Source organism: Cyprinus carpio, chromosome B1 (assembly GCF_018340385.1).
Source record: "Cyprinus carpio isolate SPL01 chromosome B1, ASM1834038v1, whole genome shotgun sequence".
Lineage (NCBI taxonomy): Eukaryota > Metazoa > Chordata > Actinopteri > Cypriniformes > Cyprinidae > Cyprinus > Cyprinus carpio.
Genome location: NC_056597.1, coordinates 14,707,825 through 14,718,298, shown reverse-complemented (window position 1 = coordinate 14,718,298; position 10,474 = coordinate 14,707,825). Strand labels below are relative to the sequence as shown.

At 36.9% G+C, this 10,474-nt stretch overlaps 1 long non-coding RNA gene across 1 annotated transcript; it reads left to right on the top strand.

Moving 5' to 3' along the window:
* The first annotated feature begins 1,785 nt into the window (after nucleotides 1-1,785).
* Nucleotides 1,786-2,564, top strand: LOC122136070. Its single transcript, XR_006153898.1, has 2 exons — nucleotides 1,786-2,249; nucleotides 2,440-2,564. It is a non-coding gene; the product is annotated as an uncharacterized LOC122136070 (long non-coding RNA).
* Nucleotides 2,565-10,474: the final 7,910 nt, after the last annotated feature.

Below are 10,474 nucleotides of genomic sequence, written 5' to 3'. Positions count from 1 at the left end.
GAGAGTAAATAAAATCGGAGTAATGTGTGCCCTTCTGTTGGTTCCTGTTAAAAGCCTGGCTGCTGCATTTTGCACCAATTGAAGACGGTTCATAGAAACATTGTTAAAACAAGTAAAAAGAGAATTACAGTAATCTAACCTTGAAGAAATAAAAGTATGAATGATCATCTCCATGGTAGCTTTGGGCAATATTTTTCTCAATTTAGAAATATTTCTCAAATGATAAAAACAGTTTCTGACCAACTGTCTAGAATGACCATCCAGAGACAACGATTGGTCGAACAAAACACCCAGGTTTCTTAGGCTCAACTGGACGGATGAGTCCAAGGAACAGAGGTGTTGTTTAATTTGAGGTATTTTTTGTTCTGGAGCAATGATCAAAGTTTCAGTCTTTTTTATATTCAGTTGTAAATAATTGTTGTATAACCAAGTCTTAATGCATGACAGGCATTCCAATAAAGCATTTAATTTACCTAACTCTGGCTCTTTGAATGAGCAGTACAACTGAATGTCATCAGCATAAAAGTGATAAGACACATTATTAAAATTTCGAATAATTTCACCAAGAGGGCTAATATACAATAAAAACAGAATAGGACCCAAAAGCGATCCCTGAGGGACTCCATATGACAGAGGGGTCATTTCTGACAGAATGTTATTCATAGACACACAAAATGATCTATCACTCAAGTAAGAGGTCAACCATTTTAAAACAGACCCAGAGAACCCCATTTCATTGCATAACTGATGTATCAATACTGTATGGTCCAATGTATCAAATGCAGACGATAGGTCAAGTAAAATCAATACAGTGTACTGTCCAGAGTCAGCAGCCATCAAAATGTCGTTTGATACTTTAAGAAGCGCAGTCTCAGTTGAATGACATTTACGAAAACCTGACTGAAATTTATCAAACAAATCTTTCAAATCAAGATATGAAGTCAGCTTCCACAAACGTTCAACTTTACGGCACTTTCTCCTAAAAGACATTATTTCTTCATTCACCCAAGGGCAAGGATTCTTAGGGAATGTGCTTTTACTTTTCAGGGGAGCGAGCAACATTATTTAAAACAGACAGACAATGAATGTTAAAGAACTGAAGAAAAGATTCAGCATCACTACAATCCATAAAAGAACTAGGGTCAAATGACTCAGAAAATTTCTCAGATGTAGTTTGACTAATAATGCGTCTTTGCAATACTGGATTACAGGGAAGACATTCAACATTAGAAGACAGGTTGAAAAATATGCAACTGTGGTCTGACATATTTAAGTCCATAACACTCAATTGGTCAATGTTCAGGCCTAAAGAAAAAACAAGGTCCAGAGTATGGCCTTTTATATGTGTAGGACCAGAAACACACTGTTTAAAATGAAATGATTCAGTGAGTGTTAAAAACTCAGATGCCAGATTACATGAAGAGTCATCAATATGGAGGTTAAAATCCCCGAGTATCAGAACATTTTCAAGTTTGATAATTGAAGATAAAAAATCTGCAAATTGCTCTAAAAATAAGCGAGCAGTACCAGGAGGTCGGTAAATTAAGACACAGTAAAATGAATCAGTATTTCCAACCTTAGTCATCTGTAGTTCAAAGGAGTCGAAAGAGTCCAAATTCATTAGCCTGCATCAGAAACGGTCCCTATACACGAGCGCGAGTCCTCCACCTCGCCGCAACACCCGCGGTGTCCCAAACACAGAACAGTCCGGAGGACACAGTTCATTGAGATGAGTGTAATCCATTTCTCGCTGCCAAGTCTCAGTTAGGAACAAGAAGTCAATATGTTCCTTTGTGAATAAATCATTAAGGATGAACGCCTTGTTTGCAATGGAGCGCGTGTTAAACAAAGCAAATCGCGCCGACTGGGCATGTTCAGATAGGTCGCGATTGTCACTTGCAAACTGGCATGTCACAGGACACAGAATCCGCTCACGCAGAAAGGGATTTCGGAGCCGCCGAGACGGAAAAATCCGGTCAGATTGACTCCTCCAAAGGGATGGAGGCGCACAGGACGAGTTCCAGCCCAACTTATGGACAGGAACCGACCGTAAGCATCGCTCGACCCAGAAAAATCCAGGACCACTCGGGCATAGTGGTTGTCTACGTTGTTTCCTCAGCCTGGCCTGAACACCAGCCCTGGATCCCCGCTTCCTTCTCCGGCCGCGAGGCTTAGTTACTAGCAGGTACACCGGTGATGACGTGGAGTATTCCAAATTTGGAGGGAAAAACTCTGTCGACCTAGCCCAGGTAACCGAAAAGTCTACCATAGTCTCCTTGATGCGGAATAACGTGTAGATTTGTTTCACAAAATTGACCCTTATGGTGCATTTCTGGCAACGCTGCAACGCCACTACTTTGGGACGTGTCAAATTTAGGGCAGAGCATGCCTCTAAAAACTATGTTTACACCCTGTTTGCATTTCATCTTCTTTTCACAGCGACTGGTTATCGCCCGGTGTTTTTGCATATGTCGAGGAATGACCAAGCTACGTGCCAGTGGAAACACACCGTTATGACTGGTTTTGTGGTCCAGGGTCATATGAATGGCTCATTCCACAAAATCTTTTTCACTCGGAAAAATTAAAAAATAAAATTAGTTTAATCAACATTTTTTCAATATCTAATGAAGACACATTAAAATGACAAGAAATTATATTGTTCAATCTCAGGCTATGAAGTTTATTACTTTATGATTTATATTTTTGCAACCCTGTTTCCGACACAAGCATTACTAGATACTATAGTTTAATCAGAACTATGTGAGTTTCCACGTATATGAGCAGCATTTTAGTCCCTCTTTTCACTCGGATTGTACAAATTTTTTGATTTTTTTAGTTAGTTTTTTAGTTTGTTTGTAGTTTTATATTTGCCATTCAAGTGACCAAGAACATCGTAATTTTGGAGGGTGACCACATACCAATTAAGAAAAGTATATATTTTTACAAGAGAGATGTTAAAAAATGTGCCTTGTCCACAATAAATTTATATTAAATTATATTATTAAAGTTACAATGGAAAAACCTGGAAGGCTGTATCTGTCACACCCATGGACATTTTGTTGTGTTTTCCTTCCCCATGTGCTCTGTCTGACCCAGTTTTTCCCTTGTGTTTAATTATGTTAGTCAGTTGAATGCTCCTGAGATAAATTTTATCTGTCTCAGATAAGGGTCTGAATACTTATGTAATGGAATCATTTAAGTTTTTATTTTCAATAAATTTGCAAAGATGTTAAAACCCTGTTTTTTGCTTTGCCATTATGATGTATGGAGTGTTGAAAAAAAGATAATTTAAAGCAGTTTAACATAAGGCAGCAACATAACAAACCATAAAAAATGAAAGGGTATGAATATTTTAGCAAGGCACAGTATATTGTATGCAGTATAGACGCCAATGACCCATTTCATTATGACCACACCCAGCCAAGAGCAATGAGCAAATTATGTAGCAGGTGCAGTTTACAGACCAGTATATATACCACCCTTGGACTGGCTTTCAGTCAGTAGATTGTTCAAAATGGGAAAAGCTGTCAATTTATCCGAGTTTGATAAAGGACAAATTGTGATGATATGGTGATTCGGAACTTCAGTGTCTGAAATGGTGCGCCTTGTGGGTTGTTCACGTACCACCGTAGTGAGTACATATCAAAAGATGTGTTTGGATGACCAAATGTGTATCATCTCCAGCTCATTGATGCCAAAGGGGAACGGAGACTCTCACACATCTCTCAGGGCCACAGTGCGACAAATGACCGGCAGCTACAATAGTGGTGACCAAGGTAATGTGTCACAGCAAAAAGCTCATCACAGCCTTTTGTACATGGGTCTGCTTAACCACCACCCATGCTAACTGCGTGCCATTGCTAACAACACATGTAATGGACCCTGAGATTGGACCATGGAAGAAAGTGGCCTGGTCTGGATCAAGATTCCTGCTGCATCACGTTGACGGCCGAGCACATATATGTCAAATATCAACAGAAACTATGGCACCTGGATGCACTGTTGAGTGGACACAGGCCGGTTTTGCTGTGGGTGATATTTTCTTGGGACACTTGAGGCACATTTATCCCAATAAAACAACTCCTGACAGCTATCAGGTATCTGAACATCATTGCAGACCAAGTGCACCCATTCATGGCAACTGTGTTCCCTGCTGGTAATGGCCATTACAAACAGGATAATGTACCATGCCACACTGCCAGAATCATAAAGGAGTGGTTCGAGGAGCATGATGGTGAATTTTTGTTAATGCCTTGGCCTTCAAATTCACCCAATCAAACATTTGTGGTTTGGAAATGTAAATTTGTAATACATCACCACCATCCTGCAATGTCAGGGAACTGGAGGACCAACATTATTGTAACAGATACGCCAGGAGACCTTTTGCCGCCTACATAGGTCTCCTGGGGTATCTGGAGGTATTACAGGTTATTAGTTAGGTGGTCATAATTTTTATGGAAATAAAATATTTATTATGTTTAAACTTATAAGAAACAAAGAGAAGGATATACACTCAAGTCTGCTAAATAAACAGTGACAGCATTATAACAACAGTTTTTATTGCCTTGCTCCTCCATGGTTCCTTCCACCTTTTGTTTCCCCTTTGGTCTGTTTTGCCACCAGTCCTTACCCTTGTTCCTCTAAGACTCTCACCTTTCTTTCGCACATTATGGTCCCATTTAAGCACTGTCATTGTTTCCTGCTCTTCCTTCCTGTTATTTTGATTGTCATGCTTTCTAGTATGTTTTTATTAGTTTATGTGACTGCTTATTGTTTGGCTCATTGAGTTCTCACACCTGTTCTTCATTTATTTCATTAGTTTGTAGCCCTCAGTTCCTCGTCTGGTATTGTAGGTGTATGGCACACTGTCACTTTGTTTCTCACAGATTATGCTCTTTTGATTTTGTCTATTAAAATTAAGCTTCTATTTTGATCAGCTCTGCTTTATCTCGTTTTTCGCACATAACTTGTATAGATATTTAGAATTTTTAACATTTAAATGTTGTGTTGTGATGGCACTGAACATTTCATCTGATTGTTTAAATACAATCAATTACACCTATTTAATCAATATCTATAGGTCTGGACCTAAAATGGTTAGTAACATTTGCATATCTCATATTAAAAAAAAAATGCGTACGCTTTAGATTGTCAAATTGATAATGTACAAAACATATGAAAATGTAGGGTCTGCAAGAACAAAATTATGAATACCTGCCAATCAAATTGGTAATATACATATTTGTCTTTTGTTTTGGTTTTTTTACACAGAGCACTGTCAACTCAGGAGAGAATTGGACATATATGACAATTATTTCACCTTGTCACTACTTTCTATTAGGTTAAACAATTGATATGGTGTTACAACTCACCCAGTGCAATTGCTTTTACCTATTATTTGCACAGATCTGCTGTGTGAAGACAGAACTAAAGAGAAAAGCTATAAAACCAAGACATACCACAGATCAAATTCATCTAACAACAGAAGGAATTCATTCATCCATATGATGTCACATCTTAAGGAAAAGGCATTGAAAGCTAACAGCTCTTTGTCTGCATGTTTTACATCTCATATGTGTGTGCATGTGTTTTACAAACAATGAGTCCGATGATGATCTTTAGCAAAGTATCAAAATTTACCTCCAAATGTCAAATAAAAGTGAAACAGGTTAAGCATTAAATTTGGATAGATTAAAGATGAAAACTAAATATCTTATGGCTGTCATGATTCATGTGAAATGTGAAAATGAATGAAAAGTGTAGATTACAGCATTACATTTAGATTTTGCCTATGACTGAATACTGTTTCCCCAAACAAAAGAGATAATTGACAGTTATTGTGAAATTAAGTTCCTGATTTGTTAATTTTATTATTTATTTATATTTATATTTTGTGTTTGATTTGTGTGGATGCTTAGTTAGGGATTAATTATTCTTTATGTAATAAATGCCATGTCAGACACAGCTTTTGTTCCAACTTTGCAGTGTGAAGATGGCTTGTGATGTAGGTTAGGTAATATTTTATTTGTAAAAGTTTATGAATTCTGAGTGACTGAAGCAACTGGTTGAGTTTAAGTATTTGACAGAAAAGACAACACAGATATATTTAATAATGTAATTATAAAAATTGGGTCCCACTTTATATGGTGGCCTTAACTGCTAAGTACTTAGATCAAAAAATAAGTACAATCTACTTACTGTGTTTATATTGTATTGCAAAACACTTTTGCTGCTATTGAGGTGGGATATGAGTAAGATTAGGAGGTATGGTGGGTTAGGTGTAAGGGATGGGTCAACAGTGTAATTATAAATATAATTACAGAAATTAATTACAGATGTAATTACATGCAGGACTTTAAAGATATATATACAATTCAAAAACATGTATGTACACAATAAGTACACTGTACCAAAAGATTAATTTAAATGTAGGTACATAGTAGTTAAGGCCACTTAATATAAAGTGGGACTAAAAATTGCCCTTACAAAGTTATAATAAAATGCCAGGGGACTGTTGCACCTTATGCATTATATTATACCTTAATGGAAAAAAAAAAATTAATAATTATGATCATGCTTTGGACATAAGCATATGTTACATAATGTAGCGTTTTATACATTATTCTACATTAAATGCAAAATTTGGAAAGAATACTGATTGACAATTAGTATAGCAAAATGATTATGTGAAAAAGTTTTAGAAGTTTCAAAGTGGAACTAATTTTCAAAAACTGAGAACCACTTCTTTTTACACATAACTATACAGTATGCCCATGCAAACAGAGCAATTTGAGCAGATGAGCTGGCTTTGCCCACCGTGACCCAATTAACCTTTCATGCAAACATTCTCTTTCCTCTCTCCCAGATGCTAAAAATATACACTAAAAATATACACTTGCACATTCATAAAAATATGACTGGACTTCACTGTAAATAATGTATTGATGGTGATTTAAGAGACTGATGACTAAGATACGTGCTGCTCTCTGACAGCCAAATCATCAGATGCCCCTTACACCACTTCAACATTTTGAAACAATGACCATCTCTCAGTAAATACAACTTGCTGATTCAAATACCTACAGTACATATGACCAGTTTTGGCAGTTTTTGTTTGTATCAGACTAAAACGCTGCCTGAGGTGTTATCATGTACACATGTAGTGATTTCTCACCTGTCAGTGAATGTGCTCAGTGAACAAACCTAATGACTGAACATATTTGTGTTCTGTCATGTCATTGTAAATAACAGCATGTAATTTCTGTGCCACTAGCAAAATCTAACGGAATTGCAAAAAAATAATGATTTCCAATGTTCGCAAACAGGTTTCCCAAACCAACATACTCTTTATAAAGAAACATCACTCTAGCAAATTTTAGTAATATTAAAACAGCAAACATCATTCTGGTGCTGTATTCAGCTTTTTTTTGAGGATTCCATTTGTTTCCCAAGACCAAACCAGGATGTCCAAGCTGATTTCATTCATTTCCATTCAATAAAACTGGACAATGATCTACTGTCAGACTCAGTGTGCAAATTTTCTGAAGCCATACAATATCTTTATCTTTATCTGTGGATCAATGTTTGAACATGTCTTCTCTCTCTCTCTCTCTCTCTCTCTCTCTCTATATATTTTTCGCTATATATATATATATATATATATATATATATATAGACAGATATAGATAGATAGATAGATAGATAGATAGATAGATAGATAGATAGATAGAGAGGGGGGGCATAGGCCTCCTGTAATGAATCCATGAAAAATATCCATATTTCAAATGTAATAAACACTTTTCTCTCACTTCCGTTTTATATCATACGTGGAAGCCATTTCGGATGACGCAGCATGTATGTGCAGTGCGCGCCTCTGAGATATGCTAGTCTCACGAGTTTGTTTATAGGAGCAAAGGAAGCAAAGTTTCCTTACTTTAGCAAAGGAAAACTCCTCTCCTCTAGGTTTATATCAAAATCCTCCAATATGTTTCTTTGCAAATCCTCGGTTTGTACTTCTAATTCATGACCGGTGTTTTGTTTTGTTCTCTCTCCACATTTGTCACTAATCACACAACGCCGATGTCTTACGTCATCCGCCGGGACGGCTTCCGCGTATGACAGATAACGGAAGGGAGAAAAAGTGTTTATTACATCTGAAATATGGATAACCTATTTTTCTTACAAAAATGCAAGGCTTCACTACAGGAGGCATTTATTCACCCCCCCCCCCCCCCCCCACACACACACACCCCACCCCCAGTGTAAAGGTAATCTTACACTAACATTGTCCATTTAAAATGTAATTCTGTACTTTACAGTAAAAAATGGTTTTCCTGCCATGTTGTTCCACCTCCGAGAAGATATACCTCAGAGTGCAAAATATCATCTTCTGCTTTACTGAACATGCTTTTCACACACAACACATATGCAGTAAAATGATTTACACTCATATGCATTTTAAGGTAACCCACATAACCTGCTCCGTCTTATCTCCAAACTCTACGTACAATCACGGCCACCACATACAGGCTATCTTCATATGTTTTATAACAGTTAAAATTACGTCTTATCTGCACCCAGTTAAAGCTGCCCAGCCCAGGGAGCATCTGTTATCAGAAGAGCGCAGTTTGCAAAATAGCATGATGTGAATTCATGATATCTGGATGCTTATTAAGCTAGCTTGTGTGTTTGTGTGTTGCAGTTGTTTATCATCCTAATATGTGTGTAAGTATGCATGTATGGAGGAGGGGCAGCTCCAATATTATCTGTTGGCATATTGCATACCCGTGTGTGTATATGAATGCATGTGAGTGTTCTACTTTCCTAATCTCAATAATGAGGACTGGGATATTATCAAGCTGGCTTATAATGGCAAATATAAATTATGTGTATGCGTTTCAAACATATCTATACTTTGGGGACAGAAAAGGTAAACAAAATCAGATAAAAGTTCCACTTGGTGAAAGTTCCTGAAAGGTCACAAAGTTCAATAAGTGTTCAAAAACATGATAGAATACCATGTGTTTTTTTAGTGGTAGAGTTTGGGTTAGGATTCAGAAAAAATAATTAGCTTTATTAATAAATAATAGAAGCCAATGGAGAGCATCTAGCGTTTTATATAGCTAGACAAATAAGAAGAAGAAAAAGAAGAATAAGAAGAATTTTTAGAAATACTACTATTAATCATCATCATCATCATTACTTTTTGAATTTTTAGAAATACTACTATTATAATAATAATATTATTTTTATTTTGTTGTTGTTAATATTATTTTTATTTTTTTTTTGTTGTAGTAATAATAATAATAATAATAATAATTGTTGTTATAATTGTTGTTATAATAGACTCAAGCAAAGAGTCTTTCATTCAATAATCCAACTCAGAATACACCTAAAACCGTCGGAGAAATCACAACCAACAAATGAGGATACTGAACAAAGAACTCAGGAAACTCTAGGCCTAAATAACAAGGAGTACTATTCAGATAATTAACAGAACACGTGAATGGAATCAGTAGCAGATCAAACCATGACAGGGAGAACTAAATCAAAACAAAGAACCAAAACCATGAACCTGACACTCCCAAAAAATTCAGCCAGGCAGCGTTAACTCTCGCAGTGACTTCATGGTTCAAACTTCCATCAGTTCCAACAGCTAAGCCAAGATACTTGAATGTCTCATTTCTTAGCAGGTCAGCGCTGTCAATCTTGATTGTACCATGCTCTTTGGGGTCTGTCATCATGTACTCCGTCTACTGAGGAGTTGGCCAAAAGTTGCTAGCCGGCTTTTTGGTTCCTCATAGAGCAGCTGTACATATTCAGTGAGTTCCTCCGGAACGTTATTGGACCTTAGCATACGCTAGATGGCTTCATGAGGAACACAATCTAACACCAGTGGCGAGCAGTGACTTTTTTAAATGGGTATGCTAAGATTAAGATCCCCCCCCTCCTGATCGGCTTTTAGGACACTCTTAGAGAGACATAATTATGATTAATTTCAATTATTTATATGAGCTGATTTGAGCACAAGAGTTTTATTAACTAAACACTAACAAAAACTAGTCTAACAAACATGAGTTTTGTTGTATAATGGAATGAGGAAAACCAGAGAATTAAGCTATGAAAAGTCAGTTAACCACCTGAGTAAAATCTTCAGCGCCATTTATAATGGGGTCTATAGCTTATACTAAACCTCTGTTTCATTTAGTTAAATGTTTGATACTTGCATTGTCTTAGCCTGGAACGAGTGTCAGGATGCAGTCTCGGATGAAAGTCTTGATGGTTTGGAGGTTCGGTGGTGTAGGAGTCGTGATCACCTTCTTAGCAGAAGAAAGAAGACATGGGCAGAACTGTGCATGAGCCTTTTAAAGTCTGAGAAGATTCACGCCTCTCGGGAAGGGCTTGTCCAATTAGAAAGGCTGAAATTCCAATCGGGAGGTTGGAAATACTGGAGAGTTTTACGACCCTTTGTGTG